This window comes from Salvelinus alpinus, chromosome 31 (genome assembly GCF_045679555.1).
Source record: "Salvelinus alpinus chromosome 31, SLU_Salpinus.1, whole genome shotgun sequence".
In the NCBI taxonomy this organism is placed as follows: domain Eukaryota; kingdom Metazoa; phylum Chordata; class Actinopteri; order Salmoniformes; family Salmonidae; genus Salvelinus; species Salvelinus alpinus.
This window is the reverse complement of record NC_092116.1, coordinates 15925086-15942769: the sequence shown is the minus strand read 5'-3', so window position 1 is coordinate 15942769 and position 17684 is coordinate 15925086. Positions and strand designations below refer to the sequence as shown.

Here is a 17684-nt window from a genome sequence, read left to right as displayed (position 1 = left end):
CAGCTTTCTAGGCATCACTGAATTGGATTCATTACCACCAACCCCAGACTGTCTTGTCTCATTACGCACACCTGGTTCCCATTCCCCCTGATTAGTATGTTATATATGTGCCCTCTGTTCCCCATTGTCCTTGTCGGTTATTGTTCCCATGTCCGTTGGTCTTGTGAGTACCTGTGCGTTGTTGTTTTGGCTTTCCTGCTAGGTGTATTGTGCACTTGTAATTTCGGGTCTCGTCCTGTGTGGTGTTATTACGGGTCTCGTGCCTTGTAATTATTAGAGGTTTACACCTCGCTTTGTGTTTGGGTTACATCCCTGTGTATTTTACGTGGTTGTTTTGGGCTTCGTCCCCAAGCATTTTTCATGACTTTGTAATTTTGGGTCGAGTAATAACTGCTCCCGTGCTGGCTCATCCCGACCCCTCACTTCCCTTCATCGTCGAGGTGGATGCCTCCGAAGTAGGAGTCGGGGCAGTGCTGTCACAGTGCACCGGAACCCCTCCAAAACGGCAGCCTTGCGCCTTCAACTCCAAGCCGCTGAACCACGCCCAGAGGAACTACGACGGCGGGGACCGGGAACTCTTGGCAGGCCAAGAAGGCTCTGAAGGCATGGAGGCACTGGCTGGAGCGGTCCAAATACACCCGCGCCTGCACAGTGCCCAGAGAACCGCGCCTACGTGCCCACGGGTCTGCGGGATCGCCTCCTTAACTGGGCGCACACAGCGCCTGTGTCGGGTCATCCTGGGATAAACCGTACAATCGCCTGCCTGACAGAAGTACTGGTGGCCCACCTTGGCTAGGGAAGTCCGGGTTTATGTCTCTTCCTGCCCCATCTGTGCTCAGTCTAAGACACCTCCCTTATGGAAAGCTCTTTCCCCTGCCGGTTCCACAATGACCCTGGTCTCACCTCTCGATGGACTTTGTCACTGACCTTCCCCCCCCTCCCAGGGGAACACCCCCGTTCTCGTCGTTGTGGACCGGTTTTCCAAAGTTTGTCGCCTCCTTCCTCTGCCTGGGCTCCCGTCGGCTATGCAAACCACGGAGGCTCTTTATACGCACGTCTTCCGGCACTACGGGATCCCAGAGGACATTCAGACGGTGGCCCTCAGTTCACCTCAAGCGGAAAGCATTCATGGAACGCCTGGGGGTCACGGTCAGTCTCACCTCCGGGTATCGTCCTCAAGCTAATGGACAGGTGGAGAGGGTCTATCAGGAGGTGGGCAGGTTCCTGAGGTGTTACAGTCAGGAGTGGGCGGATTTTCTACCTTGGGCTGAGTACGTACAGAATTCCCTCCGCCACTCCTCCACTAACCTCACTCCAATCTAGTGCGTGTTGGGGTATCAGCCGGCCCTGGCATCTGAGCCAGACTGAGCGCCCTGCGGCTGAGGAGACCTGGAACGCTGCGCACACAACTCCAGCGGGCCGTGCGTCAGCACAAGGAACAAGCTGACCGTCACGGCAGTGAGGCGCCTGTCTTCTCTCCAGGCGACCGGGTCTGCCTCTCCACCCGGAACCTGCCCCTCCACCTGCCCTCCCGGAAGCTGAGCCCGCTGTTTGTGGGGCCGTTTAAAGTCCTGAGGAGGGTTAATTAGGTAACGTGCCGTTTGCAACTCACTGCTGATTACCGCATTAACCCGACTTTTCATGTGTCTCTCCTCAGGCCAGTGGGTTTGGACTCAGTGACATCCCGCCTCCTCCTCTGGACATCGATGGAGGTCCGGCGTACTCGGTCCGTGAAGTCCTGGATTCGAGGCGTCGGGCGGTGCGTCTCCAGTATCTCATCGACGAAGGGGTAATGGCCCAGAGGTGTGGTGCTGAGTTCTTGCAGTAGACATCCTGGACGCTTCGCTGACGCTTCGGTGGACATCCTGGACGCTTCGCTTTCACCGTCGCCGCCCTGACCGACCCGCAATGCGTCCCTGTGGTTGTCCCCGAGGCCGGTGTCATCCCGCGTGTCGGGGGATGGGGGGGTACTGTCACCGTTGTTGTTTTGGCTTTCCTGCTAGGTGTATTGTGCACTTGTTACTTCGGGTCTCGTCCTGTGTAGTGTTATTACGGGTCTCGTCCCTTGTAATTATTAGAGGTTTACACCTCGCTCTTTGTTTGAGTTACATCCCTGTGTATTTTATATACGTGTTTATTTCGGGCTTCGTTCACGTGCCTTTATCATGGCATGTTGTATTTTTGGGCGGAATAATTAAACCCCCATATTACGTATTCCTGCGCCTGTCTCCGATCATTATACATTGTGACAGGATACCCTTTTCTTGTGGCAACAGGCCACAAATCTTGTTGCTGTGATATTTCACCCAATAGATTTATCAAATGGGCGTTTATCAAAATTGGATTTGTTTTCAAATTCTTTGTGGGTCTGTGTAATCTGAGGGAAATATGTCTCTAATATGGTCATACATTTGGCAGGAGGTTAGGAAGTGCAGCTCAGTTTACACCTCATTTTGTGGGCAGTGTGCACATAGCCTGTCTTCTCTTGAGAGCCTTGTCTTCTTTTTGCCTGCCTTTCTCAATAGCAAGGCTATGCTCACTGAGTCTGTACATAGTCAAAGCTTTCCTTAATTTTGAGTCAGTCACAGTGGTCAGGTATTCTGCCACTGGGTAGTCTCTGTTTAGGGCCAAATAGCATTCTAGTGTGCTCTGTTATTTAGTAAATTATTTCCAATGTGTCAAGTTATTGTCTTTTTTTTTCTCATGATTTGGTTGGGTCAAATTGTGTTTCTGTCCTGGGGCTCTGTGGGGTGTTTGTGAACAGAGCCCCTGGACCAGCTTGCTTAGGGGGCTCTTCTCCAGGTTAAGTTCTCTGTAGGTGGTGGCTTTGTTATGGAAGGTGGTTGTAGAATTTAACAGCTCTTTTCTGGATTTTTATAATTAGCGGGTATCGGCCAAATTCTGCTCTGCATGCATTATTTGGTGTTTTACATTGTACACAGACAATATTTTTTTGCAGAATTCTGCATGCAGAGTCTCAATTTGGTGTTGGTCCCATTTTGTGAATAATTGGTTGGTGAGCGGACCCCAGACCTCACAACCATGAAGGGCAACTGATTCATGTATTTTTAGCCTGATCCTAATTGTTATGTCAAATTTGTTCATTTTGATGGCATAGAAGGCCCTTTATGCCTTGTCTCTCAGATAGGTAACTTCCACAAAGCTGTGAACAGTGGCGCTGATGTTTAGGCCGATGTATGTATCATTTTTTGTGTGCTCTAGGGCAATGGTGTATAGATGGAATTTGTGTTCATGGTTCTGGCAACTGGACCTTTTTTGAAACACCATTATTTTAGTCTTACTGACATTTACTGTCAGGGCCCAGGTCTGACAGAATCTGTGAAGAAAATCCAGGTGCTGATGTAGGCCCTCCTTGGTTGAGGACAGAAGCACTAGATCATCAGCAAACAGTAGACATTTCATCTTCAGATTCTAGTAGGGTGAGGCCGGGGTACTGCAGACTGTTCTAGCGGCCTCGCCAATTTGTGGATATATATGTTGAAGAGGGTGGAGCTTAAACTGCATCCTTGACTCACCCCGCAGCCCTGTGGAAAGAAATGTGTGTGACTCTGTGATGCTGGCCTTCTAGGCAGAGTTGCAAAGAAAAAAACGTATCTCAGACTGGCCAATGAAAAGATTAAGATGGGCAACAGAACAGACACTGGACAGAGGAACTCTGCCTAGAAGGCCAGCATCCCACATTCGCCTCTTCACTGTTGACATTGAGACTGGTGTTTTGTGGGTACTATTTAATGAAGCTGCCAGTTGAGGACTTGTGAGGCATCTGTTTCTGAAACTAGACACTCTAATGTACTTGTCCTCTTGCTCAGTTGTGCACCGGGGCCTCCCACTCCTCTTTCAATTCTGATTAGAGACAGTTTGCTCTGTTCTGTGAAGGGAGTAGTACACAGTGTTGTACGAGATCTTCAGTTTTTTGGCAATTTCTCGCATGGAATAGACTTCATTTCTCAGAACAAGAATAGATGAGTTTTAGAAGAAAGTTCTTTGTTTCTGGCCATTTTGAGCCTGTAATCGAACCCACAAATGCTGATGTTTCAGATACTCAACTCGTCTAAAGAAGGCCAGTTGTATTGCTTCATTAATCAGGACAACAGTTTATCTGTGCTAACATAATTGCAAATGGTTTTATAATGATCAATTAACCTTTTAAAATTATAAACTTTGAGTAGCTAATCCAACGTGTCATTGGAAAACAGGAGTGATGGTTGCTGATAATGGGCCTCTGTATGCCAATGTAGATATTCCATAAAAAATCTGCAGTTTCCAGCTAAAATAGTCATTTACAACAATAACACTGTCTACATTGTTTTCTGATCAGTTTGATGTTATTTTAAATGGACAAAAAATGTGCTTTTCTTTAAAAAACAACAACATTTCTAAGTGACCCCAACCTTTAGAACGGTAGTTCATGTGTGTGTGTGTATGTGTGTGTGTATATGTATAGTTGAAGTCAAAAGTTTACATACACCTTAGCCAAATACATTTAAACTCAGTTTTTCACAATTCCTGACATTTAATCCTAGTAAAAATACCCTTAATTAGGTCAGTTAGGATCACAACTTTATTTTAAGAATGTGAAATGTCAGAATAATAGTTGAGAGAATTATTTATTTTAGCTTTTATTTCTTTCATCACATTCCCAATGGGTCAGAAGTTTACATACACTCAAATAATATTTGGTAGCATTGCCTTTCAATTGTTTAACTTCGGTCAAACGTTTCGGGTAGCCTTCCACAAGCTTCCCTTGAATTTTGGCCCATTCGCTGGTGTAACTGAGTCAGGTTTGTAGGCCTCCTTGCGCGCACACGCTTTTTCAGTTCTGCCCACAAATCTTCTACAGGATTGAGGTCAGGGCTTTGTGATGGCCACTCCAATACCTTGACTTTGTTGTCCTTAAGCCATTTTGCCACATGTCGATATAGGACTCGTTTTACTGTGGAAATAGATATTTTTGTTCCTGTTTCCTCCAGCATCTTCACAAGGTCCTTTGCTTTTGTTCTGGAATTGATTTGCACAAAGTACGTTCATCTCTAGGAGACAAAATGCGTCTCCTTCCTGAGCGGTATGACGGCTGCGTGGTCCCATGGTGTTTATGACTGCGTACTATTTTTTGTACAGATGAACGTGGTACCTTCAGGCGTTTGGAAATTGCTCCCAATTTTTTTCTGAGGTCTTGGCCGATTTCTTTTGATTTTCCCATGATGTCAAGCAAAGAGGCACTGAGTTTGAAGGTAAGCCTTGAAATACATCCACAGGTACACCTCCAATTGACTCAAATGATGTCAATTAGCCTATCAGAAGCTCCTAAAGCCATGACATAATTTTCTGGAATTTTCCAAGCTGTTTAAAGGCACAGTCAATTTAGTGTATGTAAACTTCTGACCCACTGGAATTGTGATACAGTGAATAATACGTGAAATAATCTGTCTTTAAACAATTGTTGGAAAAATTACTTGTGTCATGCACAAAGTAGATGTCCTAACCGACTTGCCAAAACTATAGTTTGTTAACCAAGAAATTTGTGGCGTGGTTGAAAAATTAGTTTTAATGACTCCAACCTAAGTGTATGTGAACTTCCGACTTCAACTGTGTGTATATGTATGCATATATGTATATGTGTGTATATATACAGTGGGGAGAACAAGTATTTGATACACTGCCGATTTTGCAGGTTTTCCTACTTACAAAGCATGTAGAGGTCTGTTACTTTTATCATAGGTACACTTCAACTGTGAGAGACGGTATCTAAAACAAAAATCCAGAAAATCACATTGTATGATTTTTAAGTAATTCATTTGCATTTTATTGCATGACATAAGTATTTGATACATCAGAAAAGCAGGACTTAATATTTGGTACAGAAACCTTTGTTTGCAATTACAGAGATAATACGTTTCCTGTAGTTCTTGACCAGGTTTGCACACACTGCAGCAGGTATTTTGGCCCACTCCTCCATACAGACCTTCTCCAGATCCTTCAGGTTTCGGGGCTGTCCGTCTCTCACAGGTGAAGTGTACCTATGATAAAAATTACAGACCTCTACATGCTTTGTAAGTAGGAAAACCTGCAAAATCGGCAGTGTATCAAATACTTCTTCTCCCCACTGTATATATGGGCAGGTGTATATCCCTCTGTGTTATGGTTCAGTAGACACACCTCAGTGGCAGTCAACCCCGGGCTACAAAGCCTGATACTCCAAACCGCTGACCACTATTGCTTCAGTTATACCTGGACACAAAAATACCCTTCCTCTCTCCTCTCTCTGCACTCTCACCAGGGGAACCCAGGGGTCTTCAGCTCCATTCCTGGAAAAAGCTACTGGGCTGGAACAAATTCACACCCATTATCTTTATAGTACTGGATTTGGAGACCCCTGGGATTCACATTGCAGTGGATAGACTTCCTACAATATGACAGACAATCTACTGTCTCTCTCTATCCAAGACAAAGATACTATATCGCCTTTATGAGATGGGTGACAGTTGGCCTTGGAGAAGAGGAGGAATGGAGAAGTGGGGGTGGGGATAGATCAATAAAGACATCTGTATATTATCTGTGACATAACATTGTCCCTGCCCAGGAGTGGTGGAACACTGCTGTGTAATCATGTTGCGGTTTCTCCATACTGAGTGTGTGTGTGTGTGTGTGTGTAGTAATTGGGTCGTGTTTCCCCTTACATAGTAAGAACAGTAATACCCTGCCGCTAACCATTAAGACACATGCATTACATTCAAATTCAGTTGGGGAATAAATACTGGAGAGCAATACAGAGAGCAAACTCTGTCAACTGTGTGTGTGTGCATGTGTGTGTTTGTGTGTTGGCATCAGGAAAATATAGGATGTGGTGTGTGGGGGGGGGGCGTTGTGGTATGACAGTGGGCCAAGCTGGTTTCAACATGATATAAATGGCTTTTGTTACAACATTACAAATCTTTTCCGAGATGTGACATAATTAACTTGTTCTCTGTAATATCGTATCGCTTTGGAATTGTGACTTTCCATACTTTCGAGGAAAATAAGGCACGTTTCTCGACATATACACTGACTTTGAGAAGGGATTGCGTGACGATTAGCTTAGCAACCGTGTGAAGCAGCATGACAACGTGAACGTGATTGGTCAAGTCTACTCGATGGGGCGTTATACGTTCCTTCATTCATTGGATTTCTATCTCCTTTCTATAATATCTCTGGCAACGGCACCATGGAATGCACCCTGGACTAAAAAGGCAGACAAGTAGGAAAAATGTGCTAGACCCTCCGTTAAATTACACATTTCTCGAGGTAGGAATATCACAAAAATATGATCAATGGCTCATTCGAGAGAAGACATCCTCTCATGTTACGACATCGGACAGTAATCTGACATGTACTGTATGAGTGATATTTTTGCGACCTAAAAGTCCTATTCCTATTAACTTCCAGTGTAGTGAGAGCGACTTTATCACTGCGCTACGTCATACCGGACGGATTTCTGCCTACTTGAACAGCAATAACTCAGATACACGTGAAAACATGAAATGACACAGGGAATCGATGAAACATCCCTCAGAGATGCACAAAAACAATATAACATTCAAAATGGGTGAACCTTTCCTTTAAGTGGTCCAGAAAAAGACTCCCTAGCAATATTATCAGTGCAAATACCCCAGAGCGGGATTCGAACCCTGCTCTGTAGCCTACTAAGCTAAAGCCTATGCTGTGAGCTACTACCTATTTTTTCTACTCCGTTACACAGACCACACTAAATGGGGTTCGAACCCAAGTCTCCAAAGACTGTTAGCCCATCGAGCTAAAGTCTTAACCCTAGGCCGTGAGCTACCACAGATTTTTCTACTTCTGTAATACGTGTCCTTTACCCAATTAATGGGTTTCTATTTGTTGTCGTTGTCCATTAGGCCTTTGTTTCCATGTTGTTGCTTGATATGTGTGATTACTCTTATCGCTAAATGCACTATTGGTTTAGGTCAGAGGAGAGCCCGGGCTGCTACCATTTCTAAAGGAATATCCTGGCACACATTTTAGTTGCACTTATTTGTTGTCTTGAATATCTTACCTCTATTCACTTGTGCGACTTTGTATTATTCCCACAAGTTACTCTCAGACTCCGACTAATACGGCAAAACATAATTGAGACAAATGAACTCCTTTGTAGAATGTAGAGTTGCAATACATCAAGTGATATATTACAAGAAATGCTTGTACTGTAGATGTGAACTGTATAGAACTCTTTGTCGCTCGATTCAGTTTATATTCAGGTGATACTACAGATACTACTACCCTGTTATGTATCCCCTTGTAAGTGTACTGCACTTAACTTCCAACGGTGTACTGTGTGTGTTTTCTCTCTGTTTATGTGTGTGTGTGGGGGGGGGCTCTTTTTTTAGTAGGGTGACACAAAGGGCCCAGTGCTCTAAGGATGAGGACACGATGTAGGTGGCCATGGCAACTGTACCATTACTGCACAAAGCAAGCTAGCAAACACACACACACACACACCTCTCACACACACACACAGACGGACACAAACAAAACCAACTGCTATTCCAAACACACATAGACAAACAAACAAGAACTTTCACACACAAATATACTCACACATCAATATATACACTATTTAACCCTGCACTTCCACAAAAGCGAGTAAGGTAACGCAAGAAATCTGGCTAAATATGGTAAACACACATTTAACCAAACATGGCATGTGCATCCTAACCAGTGATGTCCTCGTGCTTGTACACACACTCGAAAATGTCTGTGAATATTTAACGTGTGCCGCGTTGTAACGATCTCTGGCCCTGTAACACAACGCTAATTATTTGGGGGTATAACGCTGACTCATCTCTGCTGTGCTATACCTAGCTTCCTCTCACACACAAACACACATACTCCTTACCACGAAACTAACAACCTAACCTCTTCCTACCTCAGCCCTTCCTCCTCCTCTCCTCCATCCTCCTCTCATAATCCCTCCATCACTCCCCTCTTCCTCTACCCATCCATCTAATTAAATACATTTTATGAGGCTATATATAGTAAAGTGCCAGTGAGATAAAATATTTAAATTATTGGGTGTCATCCTGATTTGAAGTCTATAAAGCCGTCCGCGATGGTTTTGGCAGAGATTACCAGTATATGAATATGCAGACTAATTTGACTGATGAGAGATAGGGAAGTGTGTGTGTTGTCCTACATGTGTGCAAGCATGCTTGGGTGCATACTGCTATGTGTCACTGTTGAGAAAGCCTATATGTATGTGGGACGGACGACAAGGGAGAGGAGGGGAAAAGAGGGGGGAGTATTTGGTTAAAAAAATTTCTCACAAATACAGTAGCGGTTCATAAATACAAAGTGATGTGGATCTGGAAATGCCATAGTGAAAGGACTTAAATAAAATATGACAGGAGTGCAGAGCCAGGCCCAGCACACAGCTCGCAGTGTGTGTGTGTCTATGTATGTCCCTATGTGTGTGTGTGTGTGTCTAAAGAGCAGTGCACTGCAGCAGCTACAATACCCGTGGGTGGTAAGGAGCTCCCCTTTTTGTAAACATAAAGATTCAACATCCTCTATTAATGCACACAAGTAATTCTCCTTCATCCTCATTTGAGTGATGGTATGCAGCCAACCAAGACAGAAAAGAGAAGAATGGGCGGAATAAGAAGAGGATGAATAAATAACAGCAATGTTAGGAGTAGAAATGTGACCAAAAATAGCTTTTTACCACCTGAGGAACAATGCCAAGGTGCAGCCATTTCTCTCTCAGGCTGATACAGAGAGATTCATCCATGCTTTTATTACAAGCAGGTTTGACTACTGTAATGCTCTCCTGTCTGGTCTACCCAAGAAAGCCATTGGTCAACTGCTAAACATACAGAATGCTGCAGCACGGGTACTGACCAAGACCAGACGGAGAGCACACATTACACCGGTTTTAAGGTCTCTGCACTGGCCGCCTGTGAATTAATTTTAAGATTCTTCTATTGTTTTTTAAATCAATCCATAATTGTGCACCCCGATACATTCGCAGTTGCAAATGAGAACTTGTTCCCAACTAGCCTACCTGGTTAAATAAAGGTGAAATAAAAAATAAAATAAAACATGTCAGACATGCTTTTAAGTTACATACCCAGTAGGTCCCTCAGGTCCTCTGACACTGGCCTTTTAACTATCCCAAAGCCTAAGACCAAGAGGCTTGGAGGCAGCCTTAAGTTACTATGCCCCCAGCCTCTGGAATAGCCTGCCAGAGAACCTGAGGGGGACCAAGAGGCATGGAGGCAGCCTTTAGTTACTATGCCCCCATTCTCTGGAATAGCCTGCCAGAGAACCTGAGGGCTGAAACTGTGGACATATTTAAAAGAGATCTTAAAACACACCTTTTTAACTTTGCTTTTCCTCAGGGTTGTGGAGTTTCCATGGTGGGCGGCTGTCTGGTCTTCCTAAAAGCTCTTTCTGCTTTTCAGTTCCCGTACAGTAGTTGTGTGTGTGTGTGTGTGACTACTATGAGTGCGGCTGTGTTTAAAAATTCCACTCCACATCAAAGGAAGGGATGAGAGTTGGGCATGAAGGACACACACACAAATACACTATTTAAAAAAAAAAATGTATTTAACTAGGCAAGTCAGTTAAGAACAAATCCTTATTTACAATGACAGCCTACCAGGGAAAAGTGGGTTAACTGCCTTGTTCCGAACGACATATTTTTACCTTGTCAGCTCTGGGATTCAATCTAGCAACCTTTCGGTTACTGGCCCAACGCTCTAACCACTAGGCTACCAGCCACCCCAAACACAGCCCTCATCATTAATCTCTATGCTTTCCAATAGAAATAGATCAATCCCTCTCCTCTCTGTGTGGCAAACAGAAGAAACTAAAGATTCACCTAATAATGTCACGTTGTTCATAATAATGAATGTCGGACCAAGGCGCAGTGTACTTTGAGTTCCGCATAATTTTAATGAATAAAGTGAAACTTAAGCAAAGACAAAACAAATAAAGAATAAACGAACCGTGACGACAATACCGTGCTAACAGGCAACTAAACATAAACAATATCCCATCACCCACAGGTGGAAAACATGCTACTTAAGTATGATCCCCAATTAGAGACAACGATTACCAGCTGCCTCTAATTAGGAATCATACAAATCACCAACATAGAAAATAAACCTAGAACCCCACATAGAAAATATAAACTAGAACAGCCCCTAGTCACACCCTGACCTACTCTATCATAGAAAATAAATGCTCTCTATGGTCAGGACGTGACAAATAATGCTTTTTCTGTACAATTATTCTCCTCTCTTTCGCTTTTAAAGGGACTGGAGTGATGCGGAATGGAAACAAGTGGTTGCAGGAAGGAAAACGAAGGGGGGTGCAACCCTGAATGTGCATGTGTGTTACCTGTCAACTCTGTGCTTAATGCTCCATAATGGTTTAAATCATGTTAGGAAGAGGGTTGACATTTTTGAGGCAATTGCTTCTCATTGTGTGTATTAATACATAAATCGTACTGTATACTGTCATGACTGGCCAAGTCACCGGTCCAGCCACATTATAAAAATCATGACTTAAAATGTAGGGAGTCTTTCCTTTCTCTCTGTATAGCAGAACAAAGAACAGGAGAGTCGAAAAATAGAAGAGTGGTGAATCTTTTATTCCAGGAGACTTCAAATATTTTGCTAAAGCACATTTTGAGAGAGAGAGAGAGAGAGAGAGAGAGAGAGAGAGAGAGAGAGAGAGAGAGAGAGAGAGAGAGAGAGAGAGAGAGAGAGAGAGAGAGAGAGAGAGAGAGAGAGAGAGAGAGAGAGAGAGAGAGAGAGAGAGAGAGAGAGAGAGAGAGAGAGAGAGAGAGAGAGAGAGAGAGAGAGAGAGAGAGAACAGGCTGGCCATAGAAACCGTCTGTCACAGACAAATCTGGCTACCTAGAGAGGACAGGTTGTGCTCAATCTGGCCTCAAAGAGGTCAAGACAGAGCTGCATTTTCTCCTACCAGAACTATACAGACTTAGAGGCAATTTTCTTCCCCAAAATGTAAAACAAATACAACAATTTTGAACCAAAATCAGAAAGGGAGAAAATCCAATATCTATTGGGAGAAAAACCCTTTGTGCCATATTAGCTGCAAAATATGTAGCTTCCTGCCACACCCGTAGGGACAGCCAGTGGAACAACCAACCAGAGCAATTATTTACCTTTATTTAACTAGGCAAGTCAGTTATTTTTCAATGACGGCCGTTGCTACCTGTGTCTTTCTCACTATTTAGTCATTATTGATCAAAATCCCATAACACTATTTAACTATTGTTCTCATTCATTTCTTACTGTAGTGTCCTGTTAATTGTTACTACTCATTTATTTTGATTATTTTTCCTATTATTATCTATCTGCATCATAAGTTATTATATATGTTTGCTCTGACAATGTATGTGGTAACACCTTCATGCTAATAAAGCCATTTTAATTGAATTGAAAAAGAGGCCAGCAATAGCCTATTTTTAGTTCTCACCCCTCTCTCTCTCTCTCCCTTCATTATTATGTGGAGTGTTCCTCTCCTCTTGGTCCTGAAACACCCCTCTGCACACGGGTATTACTGTGCCTTGCCGCTCATCTCCGCCACCCTGGATGGGTGGGTGTGTGCTCTCAAACCGTCACCTAACTTGAGTAGAAGAGGAGGATAAGGCTGAGGGTAATTGTTATTGAGGAGCTGGATGAGAGAGTGGACTGGGAGTCTTTAGGACTGGGGAGAGAGAGAGAGGGAGAGCAATGGGGTCCAGGTGTTGTCCACTATTTGGTTGCTTCAACACTCATTACTACCACAGAGCCTTGCCATCCCTGCCACCTGAGCCTCCCACGACACAACACTCCACCGCAGAACTACACAGCATAGCTATCGCTACTTTATCTCTCACTCTTTCCCTCTCTCGCTTTAATTTTTGAACTCTCTGTCCTTGGCCCCCCGCTTTCCATCTCTCTCTTTATCTGCATTGTGATGTCTATGTCCCTGGCTCTGAGTCTCTTTCTCTCTCTCTCCCTCTCTCTCTAATCCTTTCCCACACAGCTGCCTTGGCACCAGCCTTCTCATCGACAGAAAAAAATAGGGATAGCAAGAGAGGAGAGAAAGAGGGGGAAGGGAAGAAGGAGGGAAAAAGAGCAGGTCACTGGAAAAAACTGATAGTATTGAAAGCCGACATAGGAGGGATTACACATGGAGAGCCAAAGAGGACAGAGATAAAGAGGGAGCTGGAGGGGAGAGATGGAGTAATAAATAGGGAGCTGGAGGGGAGGGATGGAGTAATAAAGAGGGAGCTGGAGGGGTGGGATGGAGTAATAAAGACGGAGCTGGAAGGATGGAGTAATAAAGAGGGAGCTGGAGGGGAGGGATGGAGTAATAAAGAGGGAGCTGGAGGGGTGGGATGGAGAAATAAAGACGGAGCTGGAGGGATGGAGTAATAAAGAGGGAGCTGGAGGGGTGGGATGGAGTAATAAAGAGGGAGCTGGAGGGGTGGGATGGAGTAATAAAGAGGGAGCTGGAGGGATGGAGTAATAAAGAGGGAGCTGGAGGGGAGGGATGGAGTAATAAAGAGGGAGCTGGAGGGGTGGGATGGAGTAATAAAGAAGGAACTGGAAGGGTGGGATGGAGTAATAAAGAGGGAGCTGGAGGGGAGGGATGGAGTAATAAAGAGGGAGCTGGAGGGGAGGGATGGAGTAATAAAGAGGGAGCTGGAGGGGAGGGATGGAGTAATAAGGAGGGAGCTGGAGGGGAGGGATGGAGTAATAAAGAGGGAGCTGGAGGGGAGGGATAATAAAGAGGGAGCTGGAGGGGTGGGATGGAGTAATAAAGACGGAGCTGGAAGGATGGAGTAATAAAGAGGGAGCTGGAGGGGAGGGATGGAGTAATAAAGAGGGAGCTGGAGGGGTGGGATGGAGTAATAAAGACGGAGCTGGAGGGATGGAGTAATAAAGAGGGAGCTGGAGGGGTGGGATGGAGTAATAAAGAGGGAGCTGGAGGGGTGGGATGGAGTAATAAAGAGGGAGCTGGAGGGATGGAGTAATAAAGAGGGAGCTGGAGGGGAGGGATGGAGTAATAAAGAAGGAACTGGAAGGGTGGGATGGAGTAATAAAGAGGGAGCTGGAGGGGAGGGATGGAGTAATAAAGAGGGAGCTGGAGGGGAGGGATGGAGTAATAAAGAAGGAACTGGAAGGGTGGGATGGAGTAATAAAGAGGGAGCTGGAGGGGAGGGATGGAGTAATAAAGAGGGAGCTGGAGGGGAGGGATGGAGTAATAAAGAGGGAGCTGGAGGGGAGGGGTGGAGTAATAAGGAGGGAGCTGGAGGGGAGGGATGGAGTAATAAAGAGGGAGCTGGAGGGGAGGGATGGAGTAATAAAGAGGGAGCTGGAGGGGAGGGATGGAGTAATAAGGAGGGAGCTGGAGGGGAGGGATGGAGTAATGAGGGAGCTGGAGGGGTGGGATGGAGTAATAAAGAGGGAGCTGGAGGGGTGGGATGGAGTAATAAAGAGGGAGCTGGAGGGATGGAGTAATAAAGAGGGAGCTGGAGGGGAGGGATGGAGTAATAAAGAGGGAGCTGGAGGGGTGGGATGGAGTAATAAAGAAGGAACTGGAAGGGTGGGATGGAGTAATAAAGAGGGAGCTGGATGGGAGGGATGGAGTAATAAAGAGGGAGCTGGAGGGGAGGGATGGAGTAATAAAGAGGGAGCTGGAGGGGTGGGATGGAGTAATAAGGAGGGAGCTGGAGGGGAGGGATGGAGTAATAAAGAGGGAGCTGGAGGGGAGGGATGGAGTAATAAAGAGGGAGCTGGAGGGGTGGGATGGAGTAATAAAGAGGGAGCTGGAGGGATGGAGTAATAAAGAGGGAGCTGGAGGGGAGGGATGGAGTAATAAAGAGGGAGCTGGAGGGGAGGGATGGAGTAATAAAGAGGGAGCTGGAGGAGAGGGATGGAGTAATACAGAAGGAACTGGAAGGGAGGGATGGAGTAATAAAGAGGGAGCTGGAGGGGTGGGATGGAGTAATAAAGAGGGAGCTGGAGGGGAGGGATGGAGTAATAAAGAGGGAGCTGGAGAAGAGGGGTGGAGTAATAAAGAAGGAACTGTAGGGGAGGGACGGAGTAATAAAGAAGGAACTGGAGGGGAGGGATGGAGTAATAAAGAAGGAACTGGAGGGGAGGGATGGAGTAATAAAGAGGGAGCTGGAGGGATGGAGTAATAAAGAGGGAGCTGGAGGGGAGGGATGGAGTAATAAAGAGGGAGCTGGAGGGGTGGGATGGAGTAATAAAGAAGGAACTGGAAGGGTGGGATGGAGTAATAAAGAGGGAGCTGGAGGGGAGGGATGGAGTAATAAAGAGGGAGCTGGAGGGGAGGGATGGAGTAATAAAGAAGGAACTGGAAGGGTGGGATGGAGTAATAAAGAGGGAGCTGGAGGGGAGGGATGGAGTAATAAAGAGGGAGCTGGAGGGGAGGGATGGAGTAATAAAGAGGGAGCTGGAGGGGAGGGATGGAGTAATAAAGAGGGAGCTGGAGGGGAGGGATGGAGTAATAAAGAGGGAGCTGGAGGGGAGGGATGGAGTAATAAAGAGGGAGCTGGAGGGGAGGGATGGAGTAATAAGGAGGGAGCTGGAGGGGAGGGATGGAGTAATGAGGGAGCTGGAGGGGTGGGATGGAGTAATAAAGAGGGAGCTGGAGGGGTGGGATGGAGTAATAAAGAGGGAGCTGGAGGGATGGAGTAATAAAGAGGGAGCTGGAGGGGAGGGATGGAGTAATAAAGAGGGAGCTGGAGGGGTGGGATGGAGTAATAAAGAAGGAACTGGAAGGGTGGGATGGAGTAATAAAGAGGGAGCTGGATGGGAGGGATGGAGTAATAAAGAGGGAGCTGGAGGGGAGGGATGGAGTAATAAAGAGGGAGCTGGAGGGGAGGGATGGAGTAATAAGGAGGGAGCTGGAGGGGAGGGATGGAGTAATGAGGGAGCTGGAGGGGAGGGATGGAGTAATAAAGAGGGAGCTGGAGGGGTGGGATGGAGTAATAAAGAGGGAGCTGGAGGGATGGAGTAATAAAGAGGGAGCTGGAGGGGAGGGATGGAGTAATAAAGAGGGAGCTGGAGGGGAGGGATGGAGTAATAAAGAGGGAGCTGGAGGAGAGGGATGGAGTAATACAGAAGGAACTGGAAGGGAGGGATGGAGTAATAAAGAGGGAGCTGGAGGGGTGGGATGGAGTAATAAAGAGGGAGCTGGAGGGGAGGGATGGAGTAATAAAGAGGGAGCTGGAGAAGAGGGGTGGAGTAATAAAGAAGGAACTGTAGGGGAGGGATGGAGTAATAAAGAAGGAACTGGAGGGGAGGGATGGAGTAATAAAGAAGGAACTGGAGGGGAGGGATGGAGTAATAAAGAGGAAGCTGGAGGGCAGGGATGGAGTAATAAAGAGGGAGCTGGAGGGGAGGGATGGAGTAATAAAGAGGGAGCTGGAGGGGAGGGATGGAGTAATAAAGAAGGAACTGGAGGGGAGGGATGGAGTAATAAAGAGGAAGCTGGAGGGCAGGGATGGAGTAATAAAGAGGGAGCTGGAGGGGAGGGATGGAGTAATAAAGAGGGAGCTGGAGGGGAGGGATGGAGTAATAAAGAGGGAGCTGGAGGGGAGGGATGGAGTAATAAAGAGGAAGCTGGAGGGGAGGGATGGAGTAATAAAGAGGAAGCTGGAGGGGAGGGATGGAGTAATAAAGAGGAAGCTGGAGGGGAGGGATGGAGTAATAAAGAGGAAGCTGGAGGGGAAGGATGGAGTAATAAAGAGGAAGCTGGAGGGGGTGGGATGGAGTAATAAAGAGGGAGCTGGAGGGGAGGGATGGAGTAATAAGGAGGGACTGGAGGGGAAGGATGGAGTAATAAAGAGGAAGCTGGAGGGGAGGGATGGAGTAATAAAGAGGGAGCTGGAGGGGAGGGATGGATGGAGTAATAAGGAGGGACTGGAGGGGAAGGATGGAGTAATAAAGAGGAAGCTGGAGGGGAGGGATGGAGTAATAAGGAAGGAAGCTGGAGGGGAGGGATGGAGTAATAAGGAGGGAGCTGGAGGGGAGGGATGGATGGAGTAATAAGGAGGGACTGGAGGGGAAGGATGGAGTAATAAAGAGGGAGCTGGAGGGGAGGGATGGAGTAATAAAGAGGGAGCTGGAGGGGAGGGATGGAGTAATAAAGAAGGAACTGGAAGGGAGGGATGGAGTAATAAAGAGGGAGCTGGAGGGGAGGGATGGATGGAGTAATAAGGAGGGACTGGAGGGGAGGGATGGAGTAATAAAGAGGGAGCTGGAGGGGAAGGATGGAGTAATAAAGAGGGAGCTGGAGGGGAAGGATGGAGTAATAAAGAAGGAACTGGAAGGGAGGGATGGAGTAATAAAGAGGGAGCTGGAGGGGAAGGATGGAGTAATAAAGAGGGAGCTGGAGGGGAAGGATGGAGTAATAAAGAAGGAAGCTGGAGGGGAGGGATGGAGTAATAAAGAGGGAGCTGGAGGGGAGGGATGGAGTAATAAAGAGGGAGCTGGAGGGGAAGGATGGAGTATAACGTCTCCCATCTTATATGGAGGAACAAGAGAGTGAGGAAAGGGGAGAATAGAAGACGGATTGGTTTACTGGGAGAAAACCAGCATAAGAGGACTATTAAATCGGGA

General features: G+C 46.2%; 1 protein-coding gene and 1 long non-coding RNA gene across 6 annotated transcripts in view; one reads left to right on the top strand and one right to left on the bottom strand.

Annotated features, from left to right (window-relative positions):
* Positions 1 to 17684, bottom strand: part of LOC139561854 (neuroligin-2-like) — a 290221-nt gene that overhangs the window by 230214 nt on the left and 42323 nt on the right. The window lies entirely within an intron of this gene.
* LOC139561762 (uncharacterized) lies at positions 130 to 2212 on the top strand. The gene is made up of 2 exons (XR_011672208.1): positions 130 to 163; positions 1658 to 2212. It is a non-coding gene; the product is annotated as an uncharacterized lncRNA (long non-coding RNA).